The sequence below is a fragment of the Suncus etruscus genome, chromosome 7, assembly GCF_024139225.1.
Source record: "Suncus etruscus isolate mSunEtr1 chromosome 7, mSunEtr1.pri.cur, whole genome shotgun sequence".
Lineage (NCBI taxonomy): Eukaryota > Metazoa > Chordata > Mammalia > Eulipotyphla > Soricidae > Suncus > Suncus etruscus.
Genome location: NC_064854.1, coordinates 115797420 through 115810539, shown reverse-complemented (window position 1 = coordinate 115810539; position 13120 = coordinate 115797420). Strand labels below are relative to the sequence as shown.

The 13120-nt window shown below is 37.5% G+C and overlaps 1 protein-coding gene across 1 annotated transcript in view; it reads right to left on the bottom strand.

The window, feature by feature from the left end:
- Positions 1 to 604: 604 nt before the first annotated feature.
- FHIT (fragile histidine triad diadenosine triphosphatase) overlaps positions 605 to 13120 on the bottom strand; it is a 914518-nt gene continuing 902002 nt past the window's right edge. Inside the window, exon 6 of the mRNA XM_049777424.1 lies at positions 605 to 902. The gene's annotated coding sequence lies outside the window, so the exon portion shown is untranslated. The remainder of the gene's footprint in view (positions 903 to 13120) is intronic.

Genomic DNA, 13120 nt, shown 5'->3' with positions numbered 1-13120 from the left:
TGGCAATTTGTTACAACAGTCACAAAAAGCTAACATGCTTTATGCTGGTGATGGAGGTGAGGTCAGGAAGTAGTTCATAAACCAAAAGAGATTCTTTATATGAAAAAGAAAAATCCTATGTTTGCTTCTTTGTAGCATTACTTTTTATGGATTTTTCTCCATAAATTCTAACACCTTTTATTAATAGACCAATGGAAAGAAGGGCCCTACGTCCCTTTAAATAAGCTATGCTGAGCAAGGATTTTGCTTCTGAACCCAGTCTCCTGAGTGTTCGTTTCTATTCCATTTCCTTATATGCCATCCATTTAAATAGCCCAGTCAAAGATGCCTGATCTCTTTGCATGCATATTAATTTGTTAAAAATGATTTTGCCATCTTGCACTATTTAACTCTGCCTCAATATCCAAACCAGGTTGACACCACAGTAAGAGAAAGTTGTATAATTCTTGTTCAATGATCTTACCAAAAATGGAAACGAAATCTATCTCAGTTGTAAGAAACCTTCTGTTTCAGTGATGTCCAATAGTTTTAAGAGATCAATTTCCTTATTTGTGCCTCTGAGAGGCCCCACTTTTTCAATTTTAAAGATAGATAACACACAAAATATTTTAACTATCATTTTATTTCCATCCAGGCCAAGGATCAATTTAGGAAAGGTTCTATTCTAAGTACATAGGCAAAGGATGTGGAAGGGCAAATGCTGGCCCTTTGAAGTTAGCCTGTCAGTCATCATAATTGAACCATAACTCTGATAACTTCCACAAGTGTAATAAAATGCTTCACAAAAGGTTGCAGAATCGTGTGATATAATAAAGTCAGCTTAGCTTCATTTCCAATGCTGCAGTCCTAGAGAATGAGGCCTTTTCCTTTTGCCTTGGGATTTGTTCAAGTTTCTTTCATGCCTGGAAATGACAGAACATAAAAACAGACATTTAGTTGAATTTGAAAACACCTTTTGAGTAATGACAATAAAAACAATGTAAGTTTGTTTAAGGCTAATCTGTCTGATTGCCATTAACATTTTACAAGACAGGTGGTTCAAATCATCCTGAAGGAAGCCTGTATTCCTGCCTTACCAAATTTTCTTCTTTTTCTTGTGTGTGTGTGTGTGTGTGTGTGTGTGTGTGTGTGTGTGTGTGTGTGTGTGTGATTTATAGTCATGCCTGGCAATACTCAGGCCCCTGACTTGTGTTCAGGAGATCTAACTTAGATCAGTCACATATAAAGTAAGCAATTGCACCTCTTGTACCTTTTTGCCAGTCTTCCCTTTATTTTTCATTGCTTCTATCCATAGTCTTTGTCCCAGAAGTCAACCGTGTGGTCTCTTAATCCATTTTTTGGACATAAGACTTATTTACAAGTGAAATATAGACCTTGTTTATCAGGTAATGCTAAATTTGCAAACATAGTCTCCTATCAGAATTATTTCTTAAAAATACAGATTTCTTTATCTGCATATTCTGATTCAGCATTCTGGTGAGAAGCTTAGAATTTTTAATAGGTGCCTTATATAAATTGGAGATACCCAGTCCCAATCCTGGTTTTAGGGGATTATTGCAGATACCCAATTCCCAATTCTGGTTTTGGGGGACTATTGCATGATATATATTAGATAGACTAAAAGTTGTTGCATAGTCAAGTTATCTCAAGGATTTCAGTCAGGTCCATAGCAAATTATTTTAACTCATCAAAAAAATGGTGATGGTGATGAGGTTTGCGGTTGTCATCTGCCCTTTAATCTTATTTGAAAAGAAAGCTTAAAAAAATCATCCAGTTATAGAAATGCCTTTCATAGCCCAGCCACCATATCTGAAACTTTAAGGAGAACTAGTTTAAGATTTAGAGTCAAGGTCTTATTTAGTGGTCTCAACAAAATGGGTATTATGATATTGAGACAAATTCTGGTTATTAATTTGCTGGTTCTAGAAAAAATAGACAATTATTGAAGAGAGAAAGTTAAATAGGAAGATAAGTAATAATATCTTCATAAACTGGATATTATACAATTTTACAAATACCAAAAGAAAGGACACTACAAAAAGTTGGGTAGCAACTATGAGTGTGACATATAAAGAGATTTTGAGAAACACTATTAAAACATAAATACACTCCCCTTCTCCCTAGTCCTAAGTCTTCTTAGGGATTTTAAGAACTACCCTTGTTTTAGACTTACTGCATGCTATTTCTGACTTGAGTATGATATCAAGGGCACAAACCTAATGGCTGAGATTCAAATACCTAGCTCCATGCTAGTTCCGGTATGTGATACAAAGACATCCTATCAATAATCCTCTTAGCCCCCAGCTGGGTAAAGACTCTAGTGCTTCCAGTATGTTTTTATTAAGTCTTGTGATATATTTTTCCTCTTAGTCTACAACAAAATCAGAAACATCCATTGATAATTGTTATCTGGTCCCTTCTAGAATGCAGAGAACAGAGGTCTAAACCACTTTTGTTTCAGCCTTCACATCTGACCTTGAGATCATCTACTCCTCCCAGGTCCTCTGATACCTCATAAATTTGAAAGAGGAAGCACATCAGTCAGTTTGTCTCCATTCCCCCTCAGAGAAAGAGGCTGGTTCCGTTCTTGAATGACACTGGAATCATCCAAGTTGTGCCTGGCACAATACTGCTTGTCTAATGCACAGGTCACTTCCTCATCATTCATCATCGCTCAGATTGTCCTTGAGCAATTATTGAGTTTGAGTCCGATGAAAATGTGCAGGCCTGAAAATAGATGTGCCCTTTCTTCATCTATGTCTTGCCAGATTTATAACCTGGAAGTTTCTGTTGCTTCTATTATTATTATTTGTTTTAAAATTGTGGCCTCATGTTATTTTTCACAACACTCTTCCTGACACCTGCCTAGTAATTATTAAAACTCCATGGCTGTCTCTATTCATAGCTGAGATTTTCTGTTATTCTAATTAACATAATTTCTGCAGTATCTCTCTTGCATTTTTTGGCATCTAAGCTATCTGTGCATTTTTTGGCATCTAAGCTATCTGCTTAGCTCCTTAAGGCTTTATCTTCAGTGCCTGAAAAGATAGTATAGAAGGTAGGGTGCTTCCCTTGCTTGTGGGAGACCTTGGGTAGATTCCCAAAATCTCATATAATTTCCTGATAACTACTGAAAGTGATTTTTGTAAGCAGAGCCAGGAGTTACAGTGAGCATGACCAGATGTGGCCCCCAAACAAAGCCAAAAATAATGCCTCTCTATCTTCAGCAGTTCCTTTTCTCTAAGTAGCATGGAAACTTCTGGAAGGCAGAATTTGCTTTCCATTCCAGAACAAGGTAAGTGACTTGGTCTCAGTCCATGCTTATCACTCCCCAGATGTGTGTCTTTGGGCAATATATAGCATTTATTATTGGATTTGTGGCGATAACAGGGTGGGTCAATACATATAAGACACAGTAGAACCAAAAACATTGATAACTCCTTGTTACTCATAGTTTCTTGTTGTCAGTATCATGATTTATTCTGTGAATTACTTGGCTTGCAGAAAAGAAGCAAAACTGACTATGAGTAAAAAAAGTCAGTATTAGGCTATTCAGGAGAGTTTCAGCTTTTCAACTGGAGAGAGCACATCTGCACAATCAGCTCATCTTCCTATTTTCTGCTGGTGTTTTTATACTATATGTCTTCCCTAATGTCCATTTTTTTCCAATCTCATTGTTACAGAAAGAAGTTTTTGTAATTTGGGTTAATTAATATGTGTATTCATTGCAGTGTGAATAATAAGGCACTGAGGAGAATAAAAAAGTGATTATATTAAAAAAACTTTTTATTTATTTTAAATTATTTTTTTTTGGTTTTTGAGCCACACACAGCAACAATCAGGGGTTACTTCTGTCTCTGCATCAGAAATTACTCCTGGCAGGCTTTGGGGACAATATGGGATGCTAGGGATTGAATTTGGGTTGGCCCCATGCAGAGCAAAGACCCTACCTGCTCTGTTATCCCTCTGGCCCCTAAAAAATAACTTTTATAAAATCACATCCAGTGATATTTAGAAGGCCTGAAGACAGCCTCAGCACTGCTCACCCTCACGTGAAAACATGATAAACTAGAGATCAGGCCTGGCATTGCTGAGGGCCATACAAACTATACTAAACAGTGCTCCAGGTGCTCTGTAAGCAAACTTGGTTCCTCACACATTCTGGACATGTGATTGACCACATGGGCAAAGAAATAAAATATCTTCCAGGCTCAAGTAATTATATTTTTAAGGTGCTTCCAATCTGTTGAGGAAAGCATACTGTACACAGTGAATTAAGATAGTAATCAGTACTAAGTTAGTAGTTAGATTGTAAGCTCTAGGATTTTTAACTGCCGATAGCAAGAGTCCAGCATGCCTGATGTTTGAGTGATTCCCGTGAACATGCATTTTTTTCAATATTTCTGCATTCCTGCTAAACATCATGGCAGACTAACTGAAATTTTCCCATATTCTAAGAAAGACCAAGTTTGAGAAATTATGACAGTTTTATGAGTATCATTATGTTTTGTTTTGCAGAGCAGGGAATTAAGGTAGGACAGAAAATCTATTTTATGGGATAATAGATATTTTTGAAGTAGGGACCTATGAATTTGGAAAGGACAATAAAGATGACTTATAGAAAACCTTTAATTCAGTTTGAGTTAGGTTTCTCAGGTGACAGAGGATTGTGGTCTTCCTCTCCATTTTTTTCCCTAAAACTTTCAGGAATGGAAAAGCCTTTGAAGTTGATTTCTTTTTTATTGTCACGATTTAACAGGTACAGGGTAAAAACAGAGGCACCAATCGTATCCCATAAACTGAATAAAATTCAACCATGGTAACATCGTTGAACAGAAAGGCTTCATATTCTTTCTATAGACAGAAATGGGGCAAAGATCCTTATTTCTAGCAAAGCCAACAATCCTTTGTGGACGGTCAAGGAAATATATTTCATTAAAATATATTTTATTTTATTATTTTATTTTCCCTACATATCACTGGTCTCAGAAAGAAAGGATCTTTTCAATCTTCAAGCTAACAATCCTTCTAGGTTCCTCTTTTCTGAAGGTGGAGAGGATGTGATAATTGTCAATGTAATTTGTTAAGAGTACAAATAGAAGCCCTGTGATCATAAAACCTCAACCCACCCCTCCTGTTTTGTTTTAGTTTTAGTTTTAAAGGTATATTTCTCCCAATTTTATTGTTTATTGGGAATATAACTGTGTTTCTGAAGGGGAGTCATTGAGTGTGATGGTAAGGAGCTCCATTATTGACTTATTTGATCAATTCCAAAGTCTTCTCACAATAAAATGCTTCAAATATCCCTCAAACTATCAAATAGTGGAGAAAAGTTTCTACTGCAAATATCCAGCTTTCAGCAAGTTTGTTCATTTTCTGCACACTGAAGAGAAGCATACTAATAGAACTCTTCTCTTTCAAAGAAGGCATTTCTTGGGCATGAAGCTGCATAACATAACTTGATTTGTATTCATATGGGAGTTGGTACAGAAATGGTTTCAGAGTTGTCATACTCCCAAAAGAAAGGGAGTCTGGAGCAGGAATGAAAAATTCCTCTTAACATTTGTAATTTTTTAAAAAAAGTAACTCATATTTTCTTGCAAGTTGGCAAGACAGGCCCAAGACCATGGAAAATCATTCTGCTCATACCAAAAACAAGGTGAGCAATTTTCTCAGGGCAGGCACCCCTGACCTCTACTTTTCAGCTTTTTCTTAATAAACTGGTCTCTGAAATTGGACCAGAAAATTTGCTCGTGGCAATCTTTTACAATAAGTGGGTAAAAGAGTTTTCGGAGAAACAGCATGGATCTGGAAGCCACTCTGATGAGGATCTCTGAAGCATGCAATTATCCCTCTGCGTGAAACAGAAAGGTTTGCCCCAAGTGCACCAGCCAGAGCCCCAGAGTTGTTCCAGTGAACTCCAGAAAGGACACCTTCACAGCAAATTTTCTAACTTGGGCCCGGAGAGATAGCACAGCGGTGTTTGCCTTGCAAGCAGCCAATCCAGGACCAAAGGTGGTTGGTTCGAATCCCGGTGTCCCATATGGTCCCCCGTGCCTGCCGGGAGCTATTTCTGAGCAGACAGCCAGGAGTAACCCCTGAGCACCGCTGGGTGTGGCCCAAAAAACCAAAAAAAAAAAATTTTCTAACTTAAAATGATTTCTCTGCAGTATGTCACACATGCTGATTAGCATCACAACTTCCCAGGAGGAGAGGGTGTTCGTGAACTTGCTATTAAGCAAGTCCTTTCATAATCCTTCATGTCTGCTTCCAGAAGCAGCTCTGGGCCATCCCCCACTTAGGATGGAGATGGGAGCATGTAGATTCCTATAGTGAGGTTGGGCTCAACATGTGGCTGTGCTTTAGGATTCAGCATTTTCAGTTTTCCTTTGAGAAAGATAAATGAAAGGTTAAGAACAGCAAACATGCATGGAAAAACGAGATGTGTAGCTTGTAGCTGTACTAATTTACTGCATCCTCACAGGGGTTTATCTCCTCTTTTACCATTGCTTTCTGGCAAATGAAACTACCTAAATTTGGGGGTTGGAAGTAGGAAGGCCAGGAAAGCTAACCCAGACAACTCATACTATTCTTTGAATACTTTCAAGCTGCTCACATGAAGCCAGGGAGATTTCTGCCTTCCCTGTTCCTCACATTAACATCCACTTCCCTTTTCTTTGTGCTGTGAAAGACTCCCTAAAAGGCTTTCTTGTTCTGATGGAGCTTATGAAGAACAAGTTTTATTTGTTTCTAAAGCTTCCACTGGTATTGCCTTTCACTGAGATCCCGTTGAAATGAAAAAGGATTACTTTATATTTACTTGTATCCTTCATGAGAGAAACTAATTTTGAGAAAGAAAGTCCCCACAATGTGAAACACTTTCCCTTCCTTAAAGCCCTCCACAGGGGCAAAGGAAAAGCTAAAAGGCAGCCACGCTTTGTCATGTACTGTGTCTGACAGCTTCTTCTTATCGTGCTTTGGAGGGTGACCTTCCTCCAGCACAGTCTTTCATCCAGCGACTTGTGTGCTTTTGTTATAAGCGAATTTCAGAGCCAAGCATAGAGCAGGCTACCTTGGATAATGAATAGCTTGGAGAGTTTTCCTCATGTGTTATTTAATTAATGACACTTGTGTCTGCACTGTGTACAACTCTGTAGTTGAATAAAAGACACATTTGCTGAGGGATTACAGACTAATACTCAAGGATTGCCACAATGAATATTTGTTGGGGTTCAGTACATTTAACAGCTTAATGTGTTTACTATATATCTTTCTTTTCAGCCACTTAAAAGGTATTGAAAGTGATTCTTCTGGCTGTGTATGAAAGCCTAAATTTCCCCCCTGCTTTCCAGAAAACCCTCAGGCTAATGAGTGTAAGTCCATTATATGGCATAGGAACTTTTATTTAAAATAGAGAAAATTCTCTTTAAAACATTTTTATTTAGAATGAAAAGAAATTCATCATAAGATACAGAATTAAAAAACTGCTATAGTTGTTTTTGTCACACAATGTTCCATTATCCATCCCTTCACCAGTCTTTATTTCCTGCCACCAATTTCCCATTTCCCTCCTGTCACCCACCACACCTTCACTCTTAAAAAATTTTATGGTAGTTTTTAAATTGAGATTCTGTGGTTTGCAATACTATTATTAACGGTTTCTTATGCACATAATTCCAACACCACACCAATCACCAGTGTTTTTATTCCCATAATTCTTTTCCAAGAATATCAGAACCCTTCACTTTCATTTTTCCCCCTGTCACTCAATTATTTCAATCAATTCTCTCATCATATTGCTTTTGGGCTTTTATTGCTACCTTACTGTGTAGCTTTTAGTCACACACACATGAAAGAGATAATTTTGTATCACTTCCTATCTTTCTGACTGAATACACTCAACATGATATCCTCTAGTTTCACCCACATTGTTGCAAATTCCACAATTTTAATGTCTATGTATTCCATTATGCATATAGAACACAACTTGAACATTTAGCTATATTTGGTGATTTGTGTTGTTTCCATAATTTGGCTATAGTACTGCTAAGTGTGATGATGAACATGGATGTACACATACCCTTTCAAATGAATGTTTTTGTGTTTTGGGGATAAAGGCTGAGTGTTAGCACTGGATCATATAGAAATTCTATTCCTATCTTTTCAAGAAGTCTCCATATTTCTTTCCATAGAGGTTGAATGAGACAACAATCTTACAACAGTGAAGAAAGATTCCTCTCTTACCACAACCCAGCCAACTCTAGCCATTTCTAGATATTTGATATGTACCATTTTCACAGGCATGAGATGACTTCTCATCTTTCTTTCTCATGAAATATCTTTTTCTCATTAAAGATACAAGTAAATATAAAGTAATCCTTTACAGTATCATGTGCATGGGCTAGCAACACACATGTGCCTTCAGATCTATTTTTTTCTCCTTGGTGTGTATGGGGGTGGGGTGGTGATAAGTCGCAGTTTTAAGCATACCTGCAATGCTCAGGAGTAAGCCCTGGCAGTGCTTGGGTGACCATATATAATACTAGAGATTTTACTGTGATAAGAAGGAAGCAAGACAAGTGTAGTAATTTCTGTACTATTCTCTATTATTCTTTTATATTTTTTGGTGAAGAGTGAGGGTAGAGACATCAAAACAGACTGTTTCATGAACAGAAAGGTTGCTAAGTGTTCACTTTTGGACTTGAGACTTATTTTTTTTCCAGAAAGGGTTCCCTAAATATATGCAAAAATATATAAATATTCCCTTCAAGAATTCCAAATACCCAGCTTTTAGTGGTTCTGGAAACAAAGACGTGAGTGGTTGTGGGATTTCCACCCCACCAAAATGGGAAAAAAGAAATACTCACTTGCAAAACCTTACAAAAAAGAATTTTTTTCAACAGGGACCCAAAATGGAACTGACTTTTTCAGTCTGGGCTCAGAGCAAAGACTCTTTTATAGAATATCTGATGGGGAGTTGGTCACTTGCAGGCAGCAGGAGGAAAGAGTACAGAAGCAGAAATCTCTAAGAATGTTACTTGTCTAACAGGGTCATCACCATTAATTAAGGATGCTCTGTGCCCATATTGTGGTCACAAGACAGAGTCCTATCTTGAGGTTGTCCCTTGTGCATCCCACAGTCGCAGTCTGCTTCTGGCATCCTTTTTATAAAAGGCTTTTAATGATAGAAGCAATGGGTCAGGGAACTAGTTCTCTCATCCTTGGGGGAAACAGAAGTATATTTTTTTTTTCATCAGAGCCAGGGGCTTGCCTTCTTTCATCACTCTTACTGAATGTCTCCCTATACAATTGTATATGGAAGAAATAGAGACACTGGCTCAAAAGTGAGTGAGGTCTAAACATTGAGTGATAAGAGAAAACCATTTTTCTTGAGCATGTATCATATGGCACCTATGCAAAAGGTACACGGGTATTATAACTTCCATTCAGAACTGTGAAAAGGTTATACACTAAGTACAGATTAGGAATCAGATCTGCTGTTTTATTTCATCCTTCTCCCTCAAATGCAGTGTTTGATGGAGCACCACCAGCTACATGCAGTTTATGAGCACTAAAAACTGTGACAAGTTTCAACTGAGAGATGCTGAGAATGTGGAATATTTTCTGAATTTCAAAGAATTGCTATAAAAATAGATGTTAACTATCTCCATAACAAAATGAGATTCGGATAGATTGGGGTAAACATCACATATTAGTGAGATCAATTTACTCCGTCCTTAATGTGGCTGCCAGAAAATTTAAAGTATGAGATTGGAGAGCTAGCACAGTGTTAGGGCATTTACCTTGCACATGTTAGACCTGGGAGGTTCCTGGTTTGATTCCCAGCATCCCATATGGTCCGCCAGCCTGCCAGGGGCAATTTCCAAGTGCAGAGCCAGGAATAACCCCTGGGCATCACTAGATGTGGCCCCAAACCAATGAATGAATGCATGAATCAATCAATCAATAAATAAAGTTTAGAAAACTAAAAAAGAAAAAAAATAAAAGTGTAGTAGATAGAACTGCTTCAGTGTAGTTGCTGGAAACACAGTCTCTGGAGTGGAACAGCATGAGTTGGTCAGAAGGGTGGAGTGGTGGCAGTGTGTGAGGGCAAAATTGTGCATAGATGCATGAGGAAGAGAATCTGGGCAACTGACTCTGAAAGCAATTCTTCACACTAGGCCTTTACTAAATAGTCCTAACCCCCCAAATTTGTTATCATGGCAGGCTTCATTATCATTTATATACAAACTAGAAGACACTTCTTAAAGAGAGAATGTTGTGTAAGGCTTAGAGAACAGGCACTGAAGCAAGGACTGACTCCAGCCCTATCTTCTCCTGTACCCAATCTTTGAACAGTACCCAACTGTACATTCATACTTTTTGATCCTGGCTCAGTCTATTTTCAATACTCAAGAATCCCATGTTGCTTCTTACTTGGGAAGCCTGCAAGAACACACACACATATACAAACACACTCTCACTAAATCAAAACACAGTTTAATATGTATTTTATGTCTCAGAGTTAGTATTTATTTTTAGTAATGAAGACAATGTATCAAGTTCCTCAAAACGTGTACAGGGTTAATTTAGTATATGACCTCTGGGTTGAAATTAGGATCATAACTAAATTGTACTTAAATTTGATCAAGCTACTTACGTCTTTGTCCCATCACCTGAAAATCAGGAAAGTAAAAATATCTACCTCATAGAGAATATTATGAGAACTGAAGATGATACAGGTAAGGCACTTTTCTTAGATGTTCCTGGGCTACCAGGAATTGTTTGGACACTAAAGTAGTATCAATTATTTCATTGGCTATTCACTCAGCAAGTGTTTGTAGCACCAAACATATGCCAGAAGCTGTTAGAGGTGCTGACACATAGCCAACAGAAGAGATAATGGCATTGACAGTGGATAATCTAATAGAGAATGCTAACGTATAATATAATACGTATTGATGAACACTATGATAAAATCATGAGTTTATTGGATTGAGGGAAATAGGAATTTACTTTAAATTTGATACCACTGGAAGTCTTTTTAAGATGGCTGCATTTAGTAAATCCTAGGAGGGAAGGAGAATATTTACATGGAAAAGGATAGAAAGTTCTAGGGATGGAGGTAGGAACGTTTTAATGTGATCCACAGCAGGGGAGTGCAAATACTAGAAAAGAAAGTTCAGGAGAAATATTCCAAGGAGATGAATTTGGATATTTTTTTCTGAGTTCTTTACTGTTAATATGAATGGATCCAGGTTAATTTTCCAAAATATGTAAGAAGGACATGATGTAACTTCTACTTCATATAATCATACTGACAATCTTAACATATTTCCTATTTTAATTTGTTTATTCTCTTGTGTGATCTTGCGTGAGTTTGAATGCATGGATATGTATTTCTAGGTAAACAGTTGATGTATGATATTCTATATTAAGAAATCATGTCTTTAACTTCTAAATGATGAAGTGCTAGGCTTTAATTGAAAAACTTTATTAAATTTTTTAATCTTTAATTCCCATTGATTCTTTTTTTTATAAAATTTTATTGAATTTTATTAATTACTTAAAGAACATCTAGGTTTTATTCTTTTTTCTAAAGCTTTTCTTTCTTTCTTTCTTTTTCTTGTTTTCTTTCCTTCCTTCCTTCCTTCCTTCCTTCCTTCCTTCCTTCCTTCCTTCCTTCCTTCCTTCCTTCCTTCCTTCCTTCCTTTCTTTCTTTCTTTCTTTCTTTCTTTCTTTCTTTCTTTTTTCACAAGCCAAAATAAAATTATAATTTATGTGTGTTTATAACAATGTTGTTCTTTTTTTTCCCTTTTTTATCTTTATTTAAACACCGTGGTTACAAACATGATTATAGTTGTATGATTACAGTCATGAAAAGAGCACCCCCCTTCACCGGTGCAACATTCCCACCACCAATTTCCCAGATCTCCCTCCTCCCCACCCTCCTACACCTGTACTCGAGACAGGCTTTCCACTTCCCTCATTCATTCACATTGTTATGATAGTTTTCAGTGTAGTCATCTCTGCAACTGCACTCATCACTCTATGTGATGAGCTGCATGTCCTGAGCTGCACCTACCAGCCCTCATCTCTCTTGTCTCTGAGATACTGTTAAAAATGTCCTTCATTTTTCTTAAAGCCCATAGATGAGTGAAACCATTCTGCGTCTTTCTCTCTCCCTCTGACTTACTTCACTCAGCATAATAGATTCCATGTACATCCATGTATAGGAAAATTTCATGACTTCATCTCTCCTGATGGCTGCATAGTATTCCATTGTGTATATGTACCACAGTTTCTTCAGCCACTCATCTGTTGACGGGCATCTTGGTTGTTTCCAGAGTCTGGCTATTGTAAATAGCGCTGCAATGAATATAGGAGTAAGGAATGGATTTTTGTATTGTATTTTTGTGTTTCTTGGGTATATTCCTAGGAGTGGTATAGCTGGATCGTATGGAAGCTCAATTTCCAGTTTGTGAAGGAATCTCCATATCGCTTTCCATAAAGGTTGTACTAGATGCATTCCCACCAGCAGTGAAAAAGAGTTCCTTTCTCTCCACATCCCCGCCAGCACTGCTTGTTTTCCTTTTTTGTGATGTGTGCCAATCTCAGTGGCATGAGGTGGTACCTCATAGTAGTTTTGATTTGCATCTCCCTGACGATTAGTGATGTTGAACATCTTTTCATGTGCCTTTTGGCCATTTGCCTTTCTTCTTTTTCAAAGTGTCTGTTCATTTCTTCTCCCCATTTTTTGATGGGGTTAGTTGTTTTTTTCTTGTATAGTTCTGTCAGTACCTTGTAAATTTTGGATATTAGCCCTTTATCTGATGAGTATTGGGTGAATAGTTTCTCCCACTCAGTGGGTGGCCTTTGTATTCAGGACACTATTTCCTTTGAGATGCAGAAGCTTCTCAGCTTAATATAGTCCCATCTGTTTATCTCTGCTTCCACTTGCTTGGAAAGTGCTGTCTCCTCCTTAAAGATGCCTTTAGTCTCAATGTCCTGGAGTGTTTCACCTACATGTTGTTCTATATACCTTATAGTTTCAGTTCTGATATCAAGGTCTTTAATCCATTTGGATTTTACCTTTGTACATGGTGTTAGCTGTGGGTCT